The 25,337-nt window shown below is 37.6% G+C and overlaps 2 pseudogenes; both read right to left on the bottom strand.

Annotated features, from left to right (window-relative positions):
• Positions 1-6,468: 6,468 nt before the first annotated feature.
• Positions 6,469-7,616, bottom strand: LOC140527326 (cyclin-dependent kinase 5 pseudogene; annotated as a pseudogene).
• Positions 7,617-24,581: 16,965 nt separating this feature from the next.
• On the bottom strand, positions 24,582-25,079 carry LOC140523906 (UDP-N-acetylglucosamine transferase subunit ALG13 pseudogene; annotated as a pseudogene).
• Between the last annotated feature and the right edge of the window lie 258 nt (positions 25,080-25,337).

Raw genomic sequence — 25,337 nt, 5'->3', positions numbered from 1 at the left:
TGATTTCTACAACCCCTTTTCCCCTTTTCTGATCCCAGTGCCTACACAATATATTTTTATAGGATCATATAGCTAGAGCTGGAAGGAGAGCATCTAGTCCAAATTCTTCATTTTCAAGAAAAGGAGATTGAGGCCAGTGGGGTTGTGTCTTGTCCAAGGTCATTTAGATAGTATCAGGTTTGAAATTAGGTCCTCGGACCCCACAAATCAGTGGTCTTTCAGTTGTATCATTAAAAAAAATAGCTAGCTCTTTTATATGTCCCAATTTTGTTCTGATGCATAGTAGGGATTCAATTAATGTACAGAAATTTAATTATTCAGCTTGCCATTAAACTAGTTTCCAATTAGTACAATAGCCACTTACACTGTCTCTGATTTCAGGTTTTTCTTTTCTTAGAAGTCTAGTGTACTACTTTCTTCACCTAACTCTATTACTTAAAATGTAAGGTAAGGGATTTAAGGTATAGATGCAGGTTTAAGAGTCATCTACATAGGGCTGACAGTTGAAGCCAAGAAAAAAGAAATAATAAAATTTGCATAACTTTTTTAATTTTTCCAAAGTGCTTTAGAAATAATTTATTCTTATCATGACTGTAAGTTGGCTACTATTATTATAGTCATTTTACAGATGAGGAAACTGAGATAGACAAAGGGACTTGCCCAGGGTTATGTAGCTAGTGTTCAAGGTCAAATTTGAAATCAGTTCTTCATGACTCCAGGCCCAGAACTCTGTGGATTAACACCTAATGGCCTCTTGAATTCACATGAACTATCTGACACCATGGACCAAAGGTTGAGTGGAGAGTCATGTCACAGGCCAGTGCAGCAGACATGCCGTTGAGTCATGAGTAGGTGAGGGAGTTATAGAAATGCATGATCTGTATGTAGTTAGGTAACTTTTTGAGAATAGGACTCCATCTTCCTCCTCAGATCAGGGGTTGCTCCCCTTCCCACCATGACCAAGAGCAAGGGATACTTCTCTTCCCCTTAAATCCCCCTACATGCCTTCCATATTGTTCTCCTTCCCCACCATAAGACTATGAACTACTTGAGAGCAGGCATTGCCCTACTTTTCTGTTACTATTTACAGTGCTTAGTACAGCACTTGCCTATAGTTAAGTACTTAATGTTTCATTCATTCATTTATTCATTCATTCATTTATAGCCTTAGTCTGAGTTCTTTCCTTGTCCTTTGAGAATTTATAAGAGAAGACAGGAGCCTTGTGGCAGAAGCCTTCAACAAACATTCACTGATGTCAGCTGAACTGAACTATGTCTTCAAAGGACATAAAAGACTGTATCTTTCCTACAGAACCCCCTCACTCTCTTCCCCATGAGCTATTCTTGCCCTAAAAGACACCCCCCCCCATCTGGAAATCACAAATTGTTGCTGCAGTTTTTTTGTTTAATGGTTTGAATATTAATAAAATGAATGCAAGTCGTATTGGAAGCTTTCATTAAAATCCACAGTCTTTCCTGTGTCCCTCGCTTGACAATGTGATTCTTGCTGGATTTTAAGAAATCCTTCTCTACTAAACTGGAAATCAATAAACAATAAGGAGAGTGTGCAAACCCGACATTGCGTAGGCATCAGCACTTGTCAGGCCCCAGTTTGTGATTGGCGAGTGAATCACAGCCAAGTACTTATTAGACTGTTCGGCTCCATTCCAGTACAATCTTCAATTATCTTTGTTATTGTGCAGCAAAGAACATCCGCTTGATGAAGTGGGTCTGATTTGGTTATTGTATGTCTCTGCGTTCTCATTAATCTACCAAATTCAGTAATTTGTATTGGTTTTCTTGTTATTAGCGTGAATTCATGAGCTCATACTCTATTATTAATGCCATTTCTGAGCAGCACATGACATTTTATAAGATGCAAAATATTTGAAATGAAAAACACAAACTCCCTGTCCTGAGGACCCTATATGAATGGCTAACATGCAGCAAGTAGACCCAGTGTTTCTTGGATGCTTTATTTGTACAGGCTTTGATAAAGGACAATACTCTTAATCACCTTGTTGCTCTCCTCCCCTCTTCTTTTCTCCTTCATGACTTAAACTTACTTTCAAAGGAAATGTGCATGCTGATAGTTATGGATTGTCATGTCTTCATCTTAGGAATTTAGTTCATTAATGGTGAATGTCAGCAACAACGGCTTGGAACTTGGTCTTAGTTTGATCTCTAGGTCCCACAGAATGGCTAGCAGCACCCTTTCTGAATCTCCAAACAAGATGATCCAGGGTATAGAGCCTATGTAAATGCTCTGACATGGAGTTAAATCTCTACTAAGCAGCTGGTCTCTTATTATCTCTTTAGGAGACCCACAAGTGATTACCGTCTGACCCAAAGCCTTTGGACATGATCTACCTTTGCACTACTCTGTGAATGCTAATACTTGCTGAACTCTCTGCCCAGAGAACACAAGGGTAGGGGCTATGTACCTTGTGAGATAATGCAGATAATGAGAGAGGGAGAGAGAGAGAGAGAGAGAGACAGAGAGACAGAGAGAGAGAGAGAGAGAGAGAGAGAGAGAGAGAGAGAGAGAGAGAGAGAGAGAGAGAGAGAGAACTGATTAGTGAGACACAAAAGCTTGCCCCCCACCAATTACTCTTTGCTTCACACTGTACAATTCCCTTAAGTTATACTTCCCATCTTCAGGTGTGAAAAAAAAAAAAAAGTAAGCTAAGTATTGAGAATAATACTGCAAGATGAGGGAGAACTGGGGACTGATTTCCAAAGGTCACTATTCCAGACAGATGGTTTTTAAAGGGGATTAAAAGATTTTTTCAGGATTAAATTTTGAGTAGGGTCATGAGAGAGGAGAGTAGAATACCCTTTCTAGTTTGTAGTGGTCAAAGTGCCTGTGTTTTGCAAGTAGAAAAAGTCCCTTTGTGAATGGACCATCTAAGGATTAGAGCACAGACCCCAGAGTCTTTTAGGAGCAGAAAACCAAGAGTTTTATATTTGAAAGGCACCTCAGAGGGCATCCAGTTCAGTCCAAAGCCCCAAAAGAGTTGCCACTGAAATATAATAGGCTATAATATCTAACTTTTTTGTAGTGCTTCTTATGTGCTGGACACTGTAGTAAGTTCTTTACCATGATCTCATTTGATTCTCACAGCAGACCCAGGAACTAGATGCTATTTTTAATCCTCATTTTACAGATGAGGAAACTAAGGCAAATAGAGTTTAAATGACTCGCCCAGGCTTACAGCTAGTAAGTGTCTGAGACTCAATTTGAACTCAGGTCTTCTTGAGTCCAGGCCTGGCACTCTTATTTAGTGTACCACCTATCTGCCCCCTACATCTATACCATATCTGATTAGTGGACATACAGCCATTTCTCAAAGACTGAAGATGAAAGAACCTACCTCTCAAATCAGCCATTTAATAACTTTTATGTAACTAATGTCAGGATGTTCTTTTGTTTCCCCACCCCCTTTTATGTCTCTTTGAAATCTTGCCTTAGTTCTCTTAGTTATGCCCAATGGAGTTCAGTAGACAAAAATATAATCCCTTTTCTTATAGCTCTTCAAAAACTTGAAGATGATTGTCCCTATGAAACTTTAATTTCAAGTTAGACAATCTCAGTTTATTCAACTTAACCTCATATAGCACAAATTAAACAAAGCAAAACATTTGTCATCCTCATTGTTCCTGGGAGGAAAGAGAACTGGTTTTCAAGTCAAAGGATCTGGGTTCAAACCCCACCTCAGATGCTTAACATTTTCATTATAACTTTAAGTAAGTCACGTCTTCCCTTGCCATCAGTTTCTGTTTCTGTACATGGCTTATGTGTTCTTTTAAACCTCTAGATTTATGGTTTCTAATATTCTCTGAACAATTTCTAACTTATTGATGTCCTTCTTAAAATATGTTGTCTAGAACTTAACCTGATACTCCAGAGGTTGTCTGTTCGTGGAAGAGTTCAAAAGATCATTACCTGAAAAGTCGTCAGTTCTATGCCTAAGTGATCTAAGATTGATTAATTTTTGCAGTTGCTACATTGCAATTTGTACTCGTAGGTTTCTGTTCACTAAAACTACTATATCTTTATCAGAACTGCTGTCTAGCCAGGTCTCTACCATCTCAGACTTGTGTAGGTGATTTTTGAACTCAAATGGACGACTGAATATTTACCCCTGTTAAACTCTGAGTTGTTTGATTTAGCCCAATCTTCTAGCATGCTACTCATCTTTTTGAATTATGAATCTGTCATCCATTGTGTCTGTTGGTCCTCCCAGCTTCATCTTATCTAGAACTTGACAAGCAAAATATATGTTTGTCTAAGTAATTTAAACAAAGTTTTAATAGAACATAGTCAAAGATGGATTCCTAGGACAGTCATTATTTTTCTGTATAACTGCTCAACCATTTAAATATACACCTAATTTTCAATGAAGGAGTCCATAATTCTCCATCTTTTCTGCAAGAGTAATATGAAAAGTTTTAACTTTTTTCCAATTCACCAGTTTTGCAACCCTGTCCAAAATGGAAACAAGGGTAGAGTGTCATGAAAGAAAAGAAGCTTACATTTATTACCTTCACTAATTTTCTTATATAGCACCAATGTTCTGACCCTCTCTTTTTTTCCCTTTCTTTATAAGGTATTATATTTATATTTGTTTTTCTGGTAATGAAATACAAATTGCCTTGGCTTCATTTAAGATCTTGGGGGGGGGGGTGGAACATCCAAGTCTGTCTATTCAATGAGGACTTTGTTAACTAATATTGTAGTTTTTTACTTCTATCATGAAGTGTCATACTCTGATGAGCATTCTAAAGAAGAAAACCAACCAACCAATAATCATCAATATAGCCATTAAAGTTATTGCTACTAATAGGTGAGGTTGTGTCCTGACACAGGAAATGATGATCGGATACGAGATTTGGTACATGATGAGGAAAATCTCCCCTTCCACCCCAAGACTTTTTCATGACATTTTTGACAATGGAAAGATAAATAGATAGAAGAACAGAATTAAAATATATGTGCTTTATCGACATTGCATTGGAAGCCCCTGGTATTAAAGACAGACAATTTTGACTAGAAATCTGGACACCTGATTTCTTGACCCAACTTTATTATTGACTTGCTATGTGAATTAAGGGGAGAAATCAGTTCACTTCTACATGGCAATAATCTCATCACTAATTATCATACTATTCCCTTCCCTTTTTACTCCAAAGAACTTTTTTTTACTGTCAGTTATATTGATATTTGTCTACCTGAAGAACTCATTGGAATGCCATGTAATCCCCAGGCCTATAGATTTGGGAGAGTATATTTGTAAGAGAGCTCTAGGAAGCACATTCTTGATATTTTAGACTTCCCTACAATGCAGTCTTATATAGGTTCTACGCATACATTTTTATTAAATACATTTTTACCTTAGTCATGTTGCATAGAAGAATTAAAATAAATGAGAGAAACCATAAAAGAAAACAAAACATAACACAAGAGAAAATGGTCTGCTTCATTCTGCAGTCCAGTTCCATAGTTCTTTTTCTGGATGTGGAAGGCATTTTGCCTCAAACATCCATTGGGAATTTTTTCAGTCCTTGCATTGCTGTGAAGGACTAAGTCGACCAGAAAAATTTCTTGCACACTGTGGTTGTCGTTATGTACAGAGTTCTCCTGGTTCTGCTCCTTTCACTCAGCATCAGTTCATATAAGTCCTTCCAGGCCTCTCTGAAGTCTTCCTCATCATGTCTTATAGCATGATAGTATTTCATTACATTCATATACCACAACTTGTTCAGCCATTCCTCAATTGATGGGCATCTCCTTGATTTCCAGTTTTTGGCCACCACAAAGAGAGCTGCTATAAATATTTTTGTAGATGTGGGACCCATTCCCATTTTTATGTTCTTTTTGGGATACAATCCTAGAAAAGATATTGCTGGCTCAAAGGGTATGTACATTTTTTTTTATTCCCTTGGTCATAGTTCCAAATTGCTCTCCAGAACGGTTGGATCACATCACAGCTCCACCAACAATGAATTAATGTTCCAACTCTCCCACATTTCTCCAATGTTTATCATCTTCCTGTTTTGTCATGTTAACCAATATGATAGATGTGATGTGATACCTCAGAGTTGTTTAGATTTGAATCTCTCTAGTCAATAGTGATTTAGAACATGTTTTTTGGATGACTAGGGATAGCTTTAAATTCTTCCTCTACCATATGAAATTTTTTTTTTTGTGTGGGAAAGAAGCCAATTTATGAAATTAAATAAAGTCCATACACAAGAAGGAGCACAGGAAGTGGGGGGATAGGGGCTCCGGTTGGCATCCATCCTTCACACCCCTAACCCCACCAAGGCTGACCCCAAACATCTGGCCCAAGTAGCACAGCTTAAGGGCATAGCACCATCCCCACCCCCACCCCTTTTCCAGTGGGGTGGGGGAGAGTGGGGAAGGGCCAGGGGAGAGGAGAGGACAAAAGAGTCTCAAACCCCATAGCTTCCAGGGTCTATTTCTCCTGCCTCAACACATGAGGTCTCTGGGTAGGTAGGGAACAGGGTGGACCAGCAAGGTGAGAGTGCATTGAGCAGTTCCAATATGAGGGCCTAGAGGAGGGGTCATGGGTAGTGGACTTAGTTCTCTGGACAAGGAAAGGCAAAAGGAGACCCTTGGCTAGGGAGGGCAGAAGTCAGAGAAGTAGGGATGCTGCAAAGCTTCTTCTGCTGAGATGCGCTGAACTGGGTTACACTTGAGCAGGTTCTGCAATAGGTCCCTCCCTGTGGCATTGAGCTTGGGTACAACATTGACAAGTGATGTTGTTGCTGGATACATAGGATAAGGCTTATAATCTGGAAGTTTGGTCATGGCAGGCCACTGTTCCTCAGTTGGTGTCCCCAGCAGCCTAAAACTCCTCTTCAGTTGATCATCTACATCATTGCCAGGAAAGAGGGGCCGTCCAGCATTGGCCAGCTCTGCAAAGATGCAACCAGCTGACCACATGTCAATGGATGTGGAGTAGAGTTTGGCCCCAAACAGGACATCTGGTGGGCGGTACCACAAAGTGACTACCTCTGCAGAGTAACATCGAACAGGGATCCGGAAAGCTCTAGCCAAGCCAAAATCAGCAAGCTTGAGTTCCCCATTCGGGTTAATTAGAAGGTTCTGCGGCTTCAGGTCCCAGTGCAGAACATTACGGCTGTGGCAGAATCCAAGGCCTTTTAGCAGTTGGAAAAGGAATGACTTCACAATTTCAGGGTCCAGGTCTCCATTGCAACTGTCAAAATATTTCTTCAGATCTTGGTCACAGAACTCAAAAACCAGGGTCAGTTTCTTGTCACTGTGCAAAACATCATGAAGCCTGACAATATTCTTATGCTTCAACTCCTTAAGCAGGCAGATCTCTCTCAGGGCAGAGCTTGGTACCCCCTCATCATCATCTTCCAAGCGAACCCGTTTCAGGGCCACAATCTCGTGGGTCTCTCGGTTCTTGGCCTTGAACACTGTTCCATAGGTGCCTTCGCCTATCTTCTCCAGCTTCTCATACTTCTGCATCACGGCGACTGCGGGGTCCCCAGCGAGCCCCGGGCTCCCGGTTTAGGACCCCGGCTCAGGTGGGGAGGAGGCTCCAAGGAGTCCCCCCAGGCAGCACCCCCTACCATATGAAATTTTTATAAAAACAGATGTAAACAAATGTAAAAAGATGAAAATAGTTAATAGATCTTTTTTAACCCATAGTGCAAAAACCAAAACCAAAACTGAAAACTAATTGGTTCAGGGAAAACAAATAAAAGGTACAGACTTAAATGAAAACTTATTAATGAAATTCTAACTATTGTATGGGTCAAAGAATAAATCATAGAAATAGTTAATAATTATAAAAAATGATAAATGATGAAGTATAAAATAAACTGTAAAATGATAAAAATTATATGATTAAGCAGCATATCAAAATTTCTGAAATTCAGTTAAAAAAATCCTCAATGTATGGGGAAGTATATATCCCTAAAATACATACATGCACAAAATAGGAAAGGAGAGTTTAAATGAACCAAATATGAATTTAACAATTAGGAAACCAACAAATAAATGAACCTAAAATAAACACAAGAGACTAAAATTACATGGGAAATAAATTGAAAACAAAAGAAAAATCCCTGGAAAAGATAAATAAAACTAAAAGTGCCATGTTTGGAAAGTCTAATAAAATTGATAAACCCTTGGCTAATTTGTTCAAAAAGAAGAGAGCAGAAAATAGAATGAAACAAATAAAATAGAAAACAAGCAAAAGGAAATCACAACAAAACTACAAGAAATAAAAAGAATCACAACTGAGGACAAAAAAGAATAATGAAATAGCTTTAAAAAAATAAAATATCCAAATTTTTAGAAGAACAAATAAATATCTTAATTAATGCAATATCATAAAAGAAAAAGACTTAGCTGTAAAGGAACTGCCAAAGAGGGAAGGAAATTCTTGTCATGATAAAATGACAAAAGAATTTTATCAAGCTTTTAAAGAATAGTTAGTACACATATTCCATAATTCATTCTCAATAATTTGTAAAAGATCATGCTATAATCTTTTTATGAGACACATAAAGTTCTAATTCCTAAACCAGGGAAAGAAAAATACAGATATATCAGTATCATTCATGGACACTAACTCAAAAATGTTAAACAATATCCCATTAAACAATCTATAGCAGTTTATTTAAGAATCATTCAGTATAACTAAGGGGGGGGGCTTAAACTGGGATGCAAAGATGTCTCAACATTGAAAAAAATAACATTTAATCATACTACAAAATAAACCATTCAAAACCACATGATAATCTCAATACATGCAGCAAAACCCTGTGACAAAACGCAACATACTTTTTCAAAAAAAACTCTACAAAGTGTAAACATAGCAGGACATTTTTATCATAAATAATATCTACCTAAAACAACAACAGCAACAACAAAAAGGTCATATACAAAATAATACACTAGAACCTTTTCCAAAACATACAGGAGTGAAGCAAGGATGTTCTGTCTCCCCATTATTATTTTATATAGTTTGATAAATTCTAGTTAACAGCTGTAAGAGAAGAGAAAGTAATTAAATGCATAAAAGTAAAGAGGAGATAAAACTATCCCTATTTGTTGATAATATGATGGTATACTTTCAAATCACTACCCACTGAGAAAATTAATAGCTTCAGCAAAGTTGCATGTGTGTGTACATGTTTTGGTTTTCCTCCATTGTTAAAGAGGACCAATGGCATCACAAGGGTGATTTCTTTTTTTTAAAATTAATTTATTTAACTTTTAACATTCATTTTCACAAAATTTTAAGTTCCAAATTTCCTCCCCACTTGTCCCCTCCCCCCACCCCAAAACACCGAGCATTCTAATTGCCCCTATCACCAATCTTCCCTGTCTTCTATCATCCCTCCCTTCCCTTGTCCTCATCTTGTCTTTTGTCCTGCAGGGCCAGATAACTTTCTATACCCCTTGACCTGTATTTCTTATTTCCTAGTAGCAAGAACAGAACTCAACAGTTGTTCCTAAAACTTTGAGTTCCAACTTCTCTTCATCCCTCTCTCCCCACCCATTTCTTTTGGAAGGCAAGCAATTCAATATAGGCCATGTCTGTGTAGTTTTGCAAATGACTTCCATAATAGTCGAGTTGTATAAGACTAACTATATTTCCTTCTATCCTATCCTGCCCCGCATTGCTTCTATTCTCTCTTTGGATCCTGTCCCTCCCCAAGAGTGTTCACTTCAAAGTGCTCCCTCCTCCCATTGCCCTCCCCTTCCATCATCCCACCCCTAACCTGCTTATCCCCCTCTCCCCCACTTTCCTATATTGTAAGATAGGTTTTCATACGAAAATGAGTGTGCATTTTATTCCTTTCTTTAGCAGAATGTGATGAAAGTAAACTTCATGTTTTTCTCTCACCTCCCTTCTTTTTCCCTCCACTAAAAAGTCTTTTGCTTGCCTCTTTTATGAGAGATAATTTGCCCCATTCCATTTCTCCCTTTCTCCTCCCAATATATTTCTCTCTCACTGCTTAGTTTCATTTTTTTGAGATATGATCCCATCCTATTCAATTCACTCTGTGCTGTGTGTGTGTGTGTGTGTGTGTGTGTATGTGTGTGTAATCCCAGATTCAAGAGTTACAAATACTGTCTTTCCATGTAGGAATGTAAACAGTTCAACTTTAGTAAGTCCCTTATGACTTCTCTTTGCTGTTTACCTTTTCATGCTTCTCTTCATTCTTGTGTTTGAAAGTCAAATTTTCTTTTCAGCTCTGGTCTTTTCATCAAGAATGCTTCAAAGTCCTCGATTTCATTGAAAAACCATTTTTTCCCCCTGAAGTATTATACTCAGTTTTGTTGGGTAGGTGATTCTTGGTTTTAGTCCTAGTTCCTTTGACTTCTGGAATATCATATTCCATGCCCTTCAATCCCTTAATGTAGAAGTTGCTAAATCTTGTGTTATCCTGATTGTATTTCCACAGTACTTGAATTGTTTCTTTCTAGATGGTTGCAATATTTTCTCCTTGACCAGGGAACTCTGGAATTTGGCCACAATGTTCCTAGGAGTTTCTCTTTTTGGTTCTCTTTCAGGCGGTGATCTGTGGATTCCTTGAATACTTATTTTGCCCTCTGGTTCTAGAATCTCAGGGGAGTTTTCCTTGTTAATTTCATGAAAGATGATGTCTAGGCTCTTCTTTTGATCATGGCTTTCAGGTAGTCCCATAATTTTTAAATTGTCTCTCCTGGATCCATTTTCCAGGTCAGTTGTTTTTCCACTGAGATATTTCACATTATCTTCCATTTTTTCATTCTTTTGGTTTTGTTTTGTGATTTCTTGGTTTCTCTTAAAGTCATTATCCTCCCTGTGTTCCATTCTAATTTTTAAAGAATTATTTTCTTCAGTGAGCTTTTGAAACTCCTTTTCCATTTGGCTAATTCTGCTTTTGAAAGCATTCTTCTCCTCATTGGCTTTTTGACTCTGTTTTTCCAATTGAGTTAGCCTATTTTTCAAGGTGTTATTTTCTTCAGCATTTTTTGGGGTCTTCTTTAGCAAGGTGTTGACCTGCTTTTCATGCTTTTCTTGCATCTCTCTCATTTCTCTTCCCAGTTTTTCCTCCACCTCTCTCACTTGATTTTCAAAATCCTTTTTGAGCTCTTCCATGGCCTGAGTGCACTGAATATTTATTCTGGATGTTTGGGATACAAAAGCCTTGACTTCTGTGTCTTTCCCTGATGGTAACCATTGTTCTTCCTCATCTGAAAGGAAGGGAGGAGATATCTTTTCACCAAGAAAGTAACCTTCTGTGGTCTTATTTTTTTCCCCCTTTTCTGGGCATTTTCCCAGCCAGTTACTTGACTTCTGAGTGTCTTCTCCTCACCCACCTTGCCTCCAGATCTGCCCAGCCAGTGCTTGGGGTCTGAGATTCAAATGCTGCTTCCCAGCCTCAGGGTTTTCAGTGGGGGCAGGGTTGATATTCAGTTGAGATTAAGTTCAGGTGGTCAGGTGGGGGCAGGGCTTCCATATGGAGTTCAGTTCCCTCAGGGGGTTTATGCAGAGACCTTCAACAATGGATCTGAGCTCCTGACTGCCTTGGGAGCCCTTGTCTGCTGCTGCCTCCTAAGGGTGACTGAGCTATGGAGACACCCCGCTCCCCTCTCGGAGAGCCCAAAAGACCCCCTCACTGACCTTCAGCTCCTGTGGGTGGAGGGACCTGTGCTGTGGCTGGAGATTCTGTCCCTGAAGCCTGCTCAGATCCGCTCCTCTTGGGCCACGCAGCCAAGGCAGGGCTGGGCTCTGCTCTGGGTCTGGTGTGCGACAGATCCTTCGTGTCAGTTTTTCAGGTCTCTCTGGAACAGAAATCTCCTCCACTCCATTGTTCTGTGGGTTCTGCTGCTCCAGAATTTGTTGGGAGTTCTTCCTTACAGGTATTTTATGGGCTGTGGGTTCAGAGCTAGCATATGTGTGTCTTTCTACTCCGCCCTCTTGGCTCCTCCCCCCACAAGGATGATTTCTTAAGTGTGAATTAAATTTGAGTGAGGCAGAGCTGCATAAAGTCTTCAGCCTCGTTCTCTCCTTTAGAGACATCAAAGTCAAGTGACAAGATAAAAGTCAAGGTGATTGACTACAGCCCAGGATGCAGTGGATGACCTCAATCTTTGTAAATTAAGAACTTTCCCATGCCTCAGTTTGTCTGAGGCAACAGCCATTCTGTGACTAAAAGCTAGGTAAGAATTGATGGCCTAATTTACTAGCACAAACATAAGTTTCTGATCAGAACAAAAAACAGTTGTTATTTATATTCATTCTAAGCCATCAAATCCTAAGCAATTAGCTATAAAGGTTTGGGCTAGGGACTATTTTTGGTCATTCAATGAAAATCAGAGTAATTTAGATTTAAAAGCATAGTTAAGTTACTCCATTTGAAACAGAATTGATTGGTTCAGAGAATGAAATCATTTTTTATTGTTATTTAGCCATTTTTTCAGTTCAATTCTTCGTGACCCCATTTTTTGAGTTTCCTTGGCAAAGACACTGGAGTGGTTTGTCATTTCTTTTCTAGCTCATTTTACAGATGATAACCTGAGGAAAAGAAGGTCAAGTGACTTGTCCAGGGTCATACAGCTAGTAAGTGTCTAAGGCCAAACTTGAATTCATGAAAATGACTCTTACTTTGCACTTTTTTTCAAACTTTTTCAAATATATCAATTAATTTTTTTCATTTCTAAATAATACTATTTGTTACAGGGGAAATCTCTCTGGAAAGGGGGGGAGATGATTGGGATAATGGTGATGATATAATAAACAGAAGATATCAGTAAAGATATAAAAAGTGGAGTTCCCCAGAAAGTGAAAATACCCCATTGCTAGATGTCTTCAATCAGAGGTGAGATGACCAATTTGATGGGGGTAAGGAAACATATTGTAAAGGAAGGGTTTAATGTTTTCCCTAGCCACTGGACTGGTTGGACACTAAGATAAATGTCACATGTATGATTTTGAAGCTCTGAGACTTGATATATCAGTAATTGGGCAAATAATGGTATTATTAACAGAAATGACGCAGTCAGGAGAAGGTTCTTCTCTGCGCAAAAAGATGATAAGTCTGACAATATTCCCCCTAACATTTGTACTCATAAGTCTCTAGTACCTCTACGAGTATCCATTCTCCTCTTTGTGCCTTTTTTGGCCTTCTTCTTCATGGCTGGAAACAACATGTAACTGATAGGCAAAACAAAATTTTGGGCTCTAGGGTTAACTAGACCCTGTTAAGTCCACCCAGACATATTTCCCTGGATAGCTCTGGCTACTTAGAAGTGATATTTGTATTCAGAAACTGACAAGTGATAAAACACCTGGATATGAAAGAAGAATAATTTCTAGCCACGAAGGTCAGCCATTGTTTCAGATGGGTCTCTTTAAATGATCATATGGATTTTCCTAAATACAATATGTTGGACTTTCTTGAACCCCTGCCATCTTATTCATTGAGGTTTTCTGTTCTTATGTCCCTGACCTGGTGTGGTGATTATATTCAGCAATATGATCTGGAAAGTAATTTTAAAAATCAAATTGCTGAAAGTCAACAATCTTCCAGCCAGGTGGATTTCACTGGGCATTTTAGCTAAGCAAAAATAACAGCAGTGGTAAAATGGATCTTAAATCCATACCTGATTGGAGAGAGGATATTAGACATTAAGCCTTCAATTTTAATATATCCAGACATTAAAAATACCTTTTGTATTTTGCTTGCCATGCCCATCCACAAAGAAAGCATCGCAGCAATTTCAGTCTCTACAGAGCACTTTCAGAAAGACTCATTTAACCATCTAAGTGCCAGAGCTTATACCTCTGTCATCTAGTATATTTTTATGACATCGAGAGAAATATTGCAAGAACCATACATCAAGAGGATGCTACAACTAGAAGAGACCTTATAATTCATCTAATTCTGCAAGTAGCCAGTGGCATAGTGAATAGAGTGTTATGCTGGGAACCAGGAAGTCCTGAGTTCAAATCCAGCCTCAGACATTGGTTGTGTAACCCTGGATAAAGCATTTAACTTCCATCAATATCCTCAACATTAAAACAGAAATTATAATAGTTCCTGTCTCACAGAGTTGTAAGGATCAACTGAGATATTATCAGTTTAAGTCTCAGCACCGTGTCTGACACAGAGTAAGAATTTAATAAATGTTTATTCCCTTTCCTTGTTCAATCCCTTCATTTTAAAGATGAAGTTTAATAATGCTAATTTATATATAGGAAACTTTAAAGTTTAGAAAACATTTTCTATTGGCTATTTCAAATTAGATTATAAGGTTGACATCCAATTTCACTATCTTCCAAGTAGAATCCAAAACCTTTTTCTCCATATCAACTTTTCTTTCAAATTTCCATATTTTCTTGGAGGGTACCACCACAGTAATCTGCACATAGAAATCACTTAATGAATGCTTCATTCATCTATCCATCCATCCATCTACCCATTCATCCATTCATCCATTCATCCATTCACCATCCTTCCAATAACTGAGGCTAACACTAGTAGAATCATACTGTACTATTAGCTCTCCCTCAACCCACATATCCATTCAGTTGCTAAAACTAATTTATTTTAACTTTTCTACTCCTCCAACATCTTTCCTATCTATCTGCCTCTCTGCACCCAGATGGCCACCACCTAATGTCAGTCCCTCATGACCTCCCACCTGGAACATTGGAATAGCCTCCTAATTTGTGTTTTAACCTCCTCCCCTCTCCAAATCATACTCCCACAGTTACTAATATAAGATTCCCAATGCATGGGTTGGACTTCATTAAATCGAGAAAAGACATGAAAGTGAATGCAAGCAACCTAGCTGATCAACTTCAAAATAAAGTGAGTGTTTCAAGCCATTGAATGAAGTGAAATAATGTTACACATGCAATATTTTAAGTCTGGTTGAGGAAATTCAATCATGCCCCACGGAACTTGAGTAAAATAGCAAGTGAACTTAGGTTCTAGCATAGAAGTGACAGGTTAGCTTTTGCATTCCAGTGTCGGAAATGATTCCAGCAAAATTTCTGGAAGATATTCATTTGGGGAGGGGTGTGTGGAAAGAGAAATCATCTATATTATTCTGCCAACCTTTGACCAGAAGATGACTTTATAAGCTTTCAAAGGTTAGATGATTTTGGACTGCCCTTGAGAATATTAGTGTCACTAGAATAGTTTATGTCTGCATTGGGAAGCAATGACAAATTGGACAAACTAAGGAAATGCAAATTCATAATTCCAAAAGAATTTCAAAAGATCCACTGTGTGAAACAAGAACTTCATGAGTGACCCATGAAGAGGAGAAAATGATATCTAAGCAAAAGATCAAGGAGGTGTGTTATATCCCTATGTTGTAGACTTCCCTCTGGTTTCTGTGTGTATTTTGTAGGACAGGGAGTCTCAGATCATTGATAAGAAGTTTGTTTCATGTGTTCTTACTATTTCACCTTAGTAAATAACAGTTTCTAAAAATTAAGTCCGACTGGCTAGTTGTTAAGAACTGATAAACAATGGGGCAAATCACACTGATAATTATCATGAACTAATAGACTAGGAAAAATCTCCCAGTCCTTCACGGTTACCTTTAGAAAGGCAAGGGGAGAAATACCTAGCCTCCCTCTGGGGACATGATGTGCTAAATGTAGGTACATTTAGTAAGAACAGTAAGTGTAAGTTATCATCTTAAGTATGATAATACTGAGGTTCTAAGATGGCTAAGTGACTTATCTGTAGCCACATATGTATCAAGTATGAGAGGCAGAATTTGAATTAACATTTTTGACTCCAACTCTAATAGACTATTGTCTATTCCAAGCTGCCTCTCAATATATTAGATTTTAAACTCCTTGAAGGCAGAGACTGCTTTTTGTCTTTTTTTATATTCCCTAGCACTTAGCACTTGCCTGACTATAGTAGGCATTGAGAAATGTTTATTGATTGATTGAATCCCCAAGAGATGAAGGGACTTTCTTCAAGTCATATCAGCAAGAAGAAAATTGAGTACCCACTTTTATAACTATACTCCAATCCTCTTCCCATTATGCCACACCAATGTTTCCCCAAAATTTTCTATTGATTTTCCCTTTATGATTGCTCTAGACATTCATAGTCTTACAGACCTGGGGGGGTTAAGAAAAGATAATGACAACTCTCTTGGAATACTTTTTGTTAAAGCATTAATTAAATTAGTTCAACTTGTTCCTTTGCTCCAAATGATTTCCCTTAAAAATAAACTGATGAAAATCAGCAGCTGATTATTGCTGGGGTTTCTTCAGGTTTTAGTAGATGCTTATCCCTTGTGAAAAAATAAGCAGATTTCAGAGCAGGAAGTATCCACCTATTGGTAGCCCCAGTTAGCTTTTAAAATTCTGTATGTGGTGATGATTGCTTCATCCCTAATAAGAATACTATTCTGCTTTTGATTTTTGCTTAAAAAAATTAAATCGATTCCACATATTCAATTCTTGAAACAACACTTTGAAATAAGCAAGGAATGTGTTACCATCACCAATTAACAAAGGAAAAATAGCGCTAAGTGATTTGTTTTAAGATCAGGAAGGTAGCAATTTTTATTGTTGAGTCAGTTCAGACACTTTGTGACTCAATTTGGGGTTTTCTTGTCAAAGATATTGGAATGGTTTGCCATTTTCTTCTCCAGATGAGGAAACTGAGGAAATAGTGTTAAGTGTGTTTCCCAGTGTCACACAGTTTATAAATGTCTGAGACCAAATTTGAACTCAGATTCTCCTGACTCCAGGGCTGACACTCTATCCATCTTGCTATCTAGCAACCCAGGAGATAGCAATATTAAGAGTCTAATCTAGTTCTACTCTATTTTGTCCCTGATCTTTTTCTTCAATATGATTTGAATGTTGCCTATTTTTTGGGCATATTCAAGGGATTAATCAAGCATTAGATGGACGCTAATTGCAGAATGAGGACTGGCCAAAATAAAATTAAGAAATGTGCTTCTGAGCATGAATTAGTAAAATGGCATGAGCACTGTCTCTTCTGGGAGAAGGTTCAAATTCTACTAAGACACTTACAAACTACATGACCTTGGTGAATTCACTTAAAATAAATGGGCTTCAGTTTCATCTTAATTCAAATGAAGGCTTTAGAAAAGGTGGCTCCTGTGATTCTTTCCAGTTCTAGATCTATGATTTTGTTGTCTCCATCCCCTTGTACAGCTTTCTTGACTTGTAACTCTGCTAAGTTAACATGATTAACTGCTTTTTCCTGGTTTGCTCACAGAAAAGAGAGATGTAGCCTTTGCAATTCACAGGGTCATAGACTTAGAGCAAAAAGGTACCTTAGAAGCTATCTAATCCAATTCCCTTTCTTGATAAGCGAGAAAAATGAGCCCCTCCCTCCCAAAAGTTTAGGGTTTTGTCCAGGGTCACACATTAGGAAACTGGCAGAGATAGAATTTGAGTACAAATTCTCTTACTTCAAATCCAGTACTATTTACTCTACCATATTCAGGTAATTTAAGCAGTTTAAACTGTGATCTTCTGGGGACAGAATTCTTCCCCATTGTCTATTTTCTGCATTAGAGCATTTACATTTGGAGTATTTCAGGTTATTTTGAAGGGAAAATTGGGCTATTCTGTACTGGTGGGGAAAATGTATCTGGATTATCAGGGTCTGGCAGTGTCCCTGATGTGAGACAGTTGTTAGTTACCTGTGTTGTAAACCCAGAGGGACAATCATTCCTGTCGAGTGAGAGTTGCTATCATATTGTTATATCCACCAATAGGAGCTGCCTTATTCTAGCCTTTAAGAAAGAATTAAGCTTTCAACCAAAGGACACTTTCATCAAAGCTAAAGCAACACTGAATGATGAGGTGATAAGAATTGTGGTTTGAAGCAAAGGTTGCCTTGGTTGATTCATTTCCTACGATTGGACCCAGTTCTGGCTTATGTTTTTCTTTAATGAATGGATATTCCAAAACAGTTTCAATGGGATTTTACCATTCAACACAATGATGGTAGTGGTTTTTTTGTCTCTTTGTCTCTTTTTCATTCTGATGAAACATAGTGCAGTGGAAAGATCTCTGGCTCTCAAGGCATAGTTTCAAATTCTGCCTCATATGTTTATCATTTACAACACTTTGGGTAAATCGTCTCGCTTCTTTGGGTTTCAGTTTCTTCACCTGTAAAATCAGGGTTGAACTAGATGGCCTCTGACATCCTTTCCAGCTTTAGAGCTATGATATATAATTATCTAAATTATTTACTTATTCCTGATTTAGTTTTTTTTTTCAATTCCAACATAGGACTTGAGTTAAGCACATATATTTACCAAAATGAACACTGTGGGAGGCTGAAAGAGGTCTTTCCCCGTCATCACCCTGCAGGGAGTTGTCCAGGCTTGGAGGAACCTGGAGAAATGTGGCAAGCAGCTGCACATTTGCATAAAGTGTCAAGGACTCTGAGAATTAGAGGGGAATAAAGATGACACAGGACTTATAGTTGTTTTATTTTTACCCCCAATGATGTAACTGTCTTCCTTAAAGTTATCTCACCTGACGGGTCTTCATGTTTGCTTTACTTTTGTGATGTCTCCTTGTCACAACTTCATGAGGTCAGAATTCATTTAGAGGATGCTTTGTCTACATGTTGAAGATGTGGATTCTATTCCTATTCCTTCACTTACACTTCAAGGAATTCATATGATCCAGTGTCTTCCTTTCCAAAGGACTTTGAAAAGTCCAAAATATTGTCCATCTATACTGATTCTATTTCTGTCTCAACTCTCTCTCTCTACTTCTATCTCCCTATCTGGATTTGTTTCTCCCTTTCAGTCTCTACATCACTATCTCCATTTCTTTCTCTGTTTCATATCTTTCTCTATCAATTTCTATGCATCTACATATAGAGATGAGATGGATATATAGTAAATAGATATACTAAAGTATATGTAATAAATATATATGTTCCTGCAAAGCTAATTTTGTTGTGGAGTTTTTGCCCAAATATTGGCAGTAGAGGTTCATTTTTCATAAAATTCAGAGAAGCTTCATAGATATTTTTTGAGGGGTTTACAGGTATTTAACCCTTTTATTTGATTCTCTGGTTCTCTCTAGGTAAGAACGAGTAGCAAGTTGTTTTAGGTAAATCTCTATTGAATAAATGATTGCTGAAGGGGCTTTCTGCTTTATCCTGAGTTATGCTACCAAAAGAGAAACCAGAAAAACTCAACCCCAAAGAAAGTGCTTTAATAGGGGAAGTGTCAGATCAAGACCATGTGGACAAGATTTTTCTTTATCTAAGATGAATATAATTTGGGGGCTTCTTTATTTTTTAAAAAATTTGTGATGTTGCTATGTTCTGTTAGAAGCACCTGCCTTCTGGTAGGTGCATAGAATACCAGACCGGAACTCAGAAAGACTAGATTTCAAATTCTGCCTCAGAAACATATTTGCTGTGTGACCATGGGTAAGTCTCTTAAACTTTTCTGCAGTTGTTTCCACATCTGTAAAACGGGGGCAATAATAGCACCTGTTTTACTAGGTCATTATGAGGATCAAATGAGATGGCTTATGATAAGTGCTTCATAAAACTTAAAGAGCTATGTAATTTTTATTGTACTAGAAGAAATGTAAAAAAAATGAATTATTTTCAAGAACTTGCATTTGATGTGAAACAATTGCTATACCTGGAAGCCGTGGGATTTCTGCTTATTCTATATGGTTTCTCTTCTTTCTTTCCACCAATGTTATGTATCAAAGTGAAAACATCATGATTAGAGTGGTTAATATGTATATAGTATTTACTATAGGTCAGGCATTATGCTGTAGTCTTTATGATTATTATCTCGTTTCATACTCATAAAAACTTAGGGAGGAAAGTGCTATTGTTGTCCCCATTTTATAGATGAGGAAACTGAGGCAGATAGACTTGTCTAGGGTCACACAGTAAGTGTCTGAGGCCTCATTTGAACACAGATTTTCCTGACTCCAGCCCTTCTCTCTATCCACTACCTAGTGGCACCAATTTTGAAGATTCAGAATCTTTGAAATTTTACTTTTGAACTTTTCAGTAAATTCACTAGAATAGTGGGAATGTTTGTTTATTTTAATAGTGAGTCAACAAGCACTTCACTTGTATGAAAGTGAACATTTTTGTTTCTGGAAATAATAGTGAAATAGTTGGTGCCATTAGGGAGCTTCTACTCTGTCCGAAGAGGCATGTGGGTGGCATTGTGTATACAGTCCCGGCTTGGAGTCAGGAGGACCAGGATTCAGTCTGGCTGCAGACACTAGCTGTGGGACTCTGGGAAAGTCACTTCATCCTGTTTGCCTCAGTTTCCTCATCTGTAAAATGAACTGTAAAAGGAAATGGCAAACCATTCCAGTATTTTTGCCAAGAAAACTCCAAATGGGGTCACAAAAAATCAGATACAACTGAAACAACTGAACAAAACAATATTCTATCTAAAGTATCTCTCTTGAGAGACAGCATCAAAAAAGACATAGAGAACTGGCCCTGATTATTCAGATTTCTGTCCAAGCTCTTCAGTTGTGTTATCTTGGGCAAGTCACTTGATCTCCATGTCTTCATTTCTTATTTACAAAGTAGGAAAAATAATAGTTACATCATCTATCAACCTCAAGGGATAATGGGAAGAGAACATTCTGTAAACTCTAAAGTCCAAAAAAAAAGAATTATAACTAAAGATTGAAGGGGATGTCTGGGGAATAGTAGTAATTTTATGTTTAGGCTATTGTCCCTCATTTTCTAATCTGAAAGTATGTGTGTGTGTATGTATATGTGCATGCATATATATACATATATGTGTGTAGATAGCATGTGTATATATGTCTTTTTATATATGTATAGGCACATGTGTATATATATATATATATATATATATATATATACATACACATACATAACCATGTAGCGCATATATATATACCCACACATACACACACATTATATATATACACATACACACAGATATATGTACATACACATGCACACATATATGCATACATATATGATGCAAGGTTGCCTGGTTTAGTGGGTAGAGAACAGAAATTAAGAATCAAATAGTCCAAGGCTCAAGTTCTACTTCTAACATACACTAGTTGTCCAACCTTGGGTAAGTTATTTAAACTTCTTAATGTCCTACAAAATGCACTAAGAGTATTATATGACTGAACTACAAGTTGCTGAACTAAATATGTGAAAGGAAGAATTTTTTTTAATAGCTCAAAAAGGCCTTCTATACATACCCTTTTTATTTTGTTTATTGATTTTTTTTAAATTTCACTTTTATTTCTTTTCTTCCCATCTCTGCTCTCCATGGAGGGTGGAAATAGATGGGAGAAGTAAACATTTATAACAAATATGCAAAATCAAGCAAAACAAATTCCCACATTGATCATATCCAATAATTTGTGTACTATTCTACATTCTGACTCAGTTGCCTTTCTATTGAGTGATGGGTAACATACTTCATCATTCGTCTTCTGGAATCTTCATTGGCCATTGTTGTATTGGTCCTTTGTTCTTGAAGAGGATCGTGACATCAAGATTATCATGACTTGCAGTTGACTATGATTTGAGTGAGGGAGGGCTGTGCAGGGTCACCACCAGCCTCACTCTCTCCTTCAGAGTGATCTGGGTCCAGTGACCTGATATTCATCAGGATAACTGGAGATGGCCCAGAATGCAGTGTGAGACTCTGGCCATTTTAGGCTAAGGGTCTTATCACATTCTTTCTTTGAGTGAGATGCACCCATTGAATGAATAGGCCTCTTTAAGTAGTTACTCAAGGGATGTCCCCTGTAAGTTAAAGAAAAATCAGTCTGGGAGGGGAAGACCTTCATATTTCCAGGGTGAAAGAGAAACAGTTGCTGTTAAGTATTTACATTCACTCTGTGCTAAGTGGTCGGGGACCTCTCTTCTAATATATGAGCTCCAGAGTGAATTGGGTTTAAGATTTTGTTTTTGAGCAAGAAATCTAGCCAGTAAACCCAAAGGAAAAAGGATAGATTTTGGCCATGGAAAGGAAAGGACAGGAGAGGAGTTGCTATTCACTCACAGACTGTGTTTGTCTTTCATTTTCAAAGAGACTGTGACCTCAACATGACAACACAACTTGCAGTGTAAGGTCACCAGCCTCACTCTCTCCTCCAGAACCATCTGAGTCCAGTAGCCTGACATTCATCAGGATGACTGGAGATGGCCCAGGATGCAATGTGTGACCCTGGTCATTTAGGCTAATGTCTTTTCACATTCTCACTTTGAGTGAGATACACCCATTCAATGAATTGACCTCTTGGCCATTATGCTGATTAGAATTCTCTAATCTTTCAAAAATTTTATTTAACTAATTCAGAAAAGAGAGACAAAGGAGGGTACCCCAAGGATCAGGAAATATGCTTAGTACATACCTGCTGGAGATTTTAGATAACTATGATATTTTCATTCAGGCAGACCACCTTTGCCATGCCCTAGAATGTATCTCTGAACTAGGTGGGAAACAGGGAAAAGTTTCATGGTTTCTCACAAAGACTCCAGAAAGGCTAAAACTTTCTATGCTTTGTGAGTGCTCAGTATTATTTGGGTAGAGACTGGAGAAATTTAAGGACATGGTATAATTGGGACTAAATCACTCTCAGCTCTAGCATCATTCTGAATGCAGGATGGTGAAATGGGCACATTTATTTCAAGAATTATGGATGAATGATGCCTTTGTATCAGATGGTATGGTCATTAACAAAGACCCCCAAAGCAAAATCCTTTGCTTTGCTGTTCCCGATGCTGTGGTAATATATAGTGGTGGATTTAAAAAAATAGTTTTTTTTATAAATGTTGCTAGGGTTTTAAAATTAGCCTAGATAAATGGAAGCCAATGTAACTTGTAGGGATTCCTTATGGAGAAATGCTATGGGAAAATATTAGCAAGAAGTAATGAAAATTGGCCTGGCTGAATTTTTTATGACCAATTATCTTTAAAAAGTACTTAGAACACCAGTGGTATATGTTAAATAAATAGAGAACAACCAAACCTCAGGGTGGAAGATATTTTTTCAATAAGTTGCTTATTTATACTAATAAGGGGAATGTAAAACTTGAGCAACATTTGTCCTGAAGAAAGAAATGTGGCATATTATTTCAACTTTCCCACGTGCTATCATGCTTATCCAAACTCAGAACTCCTTTTGAAGTCAACCAAGGTTTCTTTCTCTGATGAGTTTCTTGCAGGGGTTATAGAAAATTAAGATATAGGTCCACTTTGTAAGATGAATCACATCATTCATAAAAGAAAGACTAGAGGCTGAATATTACTGGTATCACTCCCCATAGCACAGACATGTAAATATTTCATGATTTCTGCAAAATCAGAGATTTTGTGTTCTGACAATTTGATATATTAGAGGGTTGACTGTCTAGGCCCCCTTATTTTGATAGAAGAACAATAATACTTTCAACGTTATTATGTTCCTAATAGTCTATGAGATGAAAATAAGTGATTGATTAGTGTGTTGAAAAATCAATAATGACATTTTATTATGAAATATGTTGCAAACTAATTTTTTATTTTATGCAAAATATCTTCTAAGATGATATTGATCATATATTATGCACTATTTAAAGAGTTTTAAGAAAGTTAATGAGTAAAGTGAACCCACTATTTAAATGGTGTTTGAATTATAGAAATATGTAAATAAATTTCTTATTTTAAAGATCTAATACTATGTATAAGGCACTATGCTTCACACTGGAGAGACAAGTATAAAAAGACAGACTCTGCCATCAAGGAATTTACAATCTAATGAAAGAAGACAACACACAAAAGAAAGTTGTAAAGACAAGGGTGGTTAGGAATTTCAAATTATCTTGAAAATTTTCCATTTTGAGTTTTCATTTGTTTGATTTACCAAACTTCTGGATTCAGGTAGAAGCCTTGTTCCAAAATGTCGAATGATCAGTGAGTCTTTTATGAGGTCTTTAATCTGCAATATAAAATCTAGGTTTTTGAAGGAGATATATATGGTGATGCCTATACCTTGCCTTCCTTGATTCCAGAAAGTTACACTAAGAACACAATATCAAGAAATCACTATGTCAATGCCTAAAGAAACTGAGGATTCAAGGAATATGCTTATTCATTTATTGTTCAGTCATGCCTGACACTTTGTGACCCCCTTTGGGATTTTCTTGGTAAAAATAGTGAAGTTTGCCATTTCCTTCTCCAGCTCATTGACAGATGAGGAAACTGAGGGGAACAAGGTTAAGTAACTTACACAGGGTCACACAGCTAGTGTCTAAATCTAGATTTGGACTCACAAAGAAGAGTATCTGGGACAGATTGGCAAATAATGTTAAATGCAGCAAAGAAGTAAAAATAGATTAAAAAAAAGATGAATAGATTTGATACTAATTTTTTTAGATGTGAAAAATTTATTAAGGACAGGTCATACTACAAAAACACACTAAAGAGAAGATTGGATTTCACTGCATTGTCTAGGAAGGCTTGTCTATGTGTATATCTTTGTTTTCAAATGAGTGAAGCAAAAAAGGACACGAATTCATTTTTCAAATCCCACACCTTTATCCAAAAATTCCGAGAATATCTCTGGCTGGCCAGGAGGAAAAGGTTTCAGTGATGTTAAATCCATTGATTGTAAGAGCTCAAGAAGGGTGCTGCATGTGCAATAGAAAAGATGCCCTTTTTTGTGCACCTGTCTGGCCAGCTCTAACTGGTGATTGTCAATCAGGTTTTAATTTACAACCACCACCAAGGGCTTCCCCTCTTCCAGAACCTCCACGCAGCTCCCCACACCTGCATGGCTAATGATAAGATCCGATCTCTTCATGTCTTCTTTCAAGGAATTCTTCAACCTGTAACCAATGAAAGAAAAAGAGGTCCAAGCAAAGGAGTCTGGTACCACTGTGCCTTTTCCAATCTGTAGAACAAGTTAGAGATAACCAAGTCTCCTGAGTATCTGGAGGGTAGCCCTCGAAGAAATGCAGGTTATGAGCTCATCAAAACTGGTGGTGCCCACGGTGACGAAAATGGACTTCATGGCCACAACCTGTCAGCCTGCCTCAGAGTGGCTGGACGTGACGTCATACACCAGCGGCCTGATACTAATATTATTGGTGATTTTTGGTGATAAGTTTTTTCAAGCAGAATAGTGAAATGAGAATCCATATTATAAAAAAGGTTTTGAGGAATGAGTAAAGTGTAGAGAAAGAGTATAGATATTTTTCCCCTAGGAATTTGACTGAGAAAAGGAGAAAAACATAATTTGATGTGAGAACTCGAGAAGATGATAAGGTTT

The sequence above is a fragment of the Notamacropus eugenii genome, chromosome 2 (genome assembly GCF_028372415.1).
Source record: "Notamacropus eugenii isolate mMacEug1 chromosome 2, mMacEug1.pri_v2, whole genome shotgun sequence".
Lineage (NCBI taxonomy): Eukaryota > Metazoa > Chordata > Mammalia > Diprotodontia > Macropodidae > Notamacropus > Notamacropus eugenii.
Note: the sequence above shows the minus strand (reverse complement) of the source record. Positions and strands in the feature narration are given on the sequence as shown.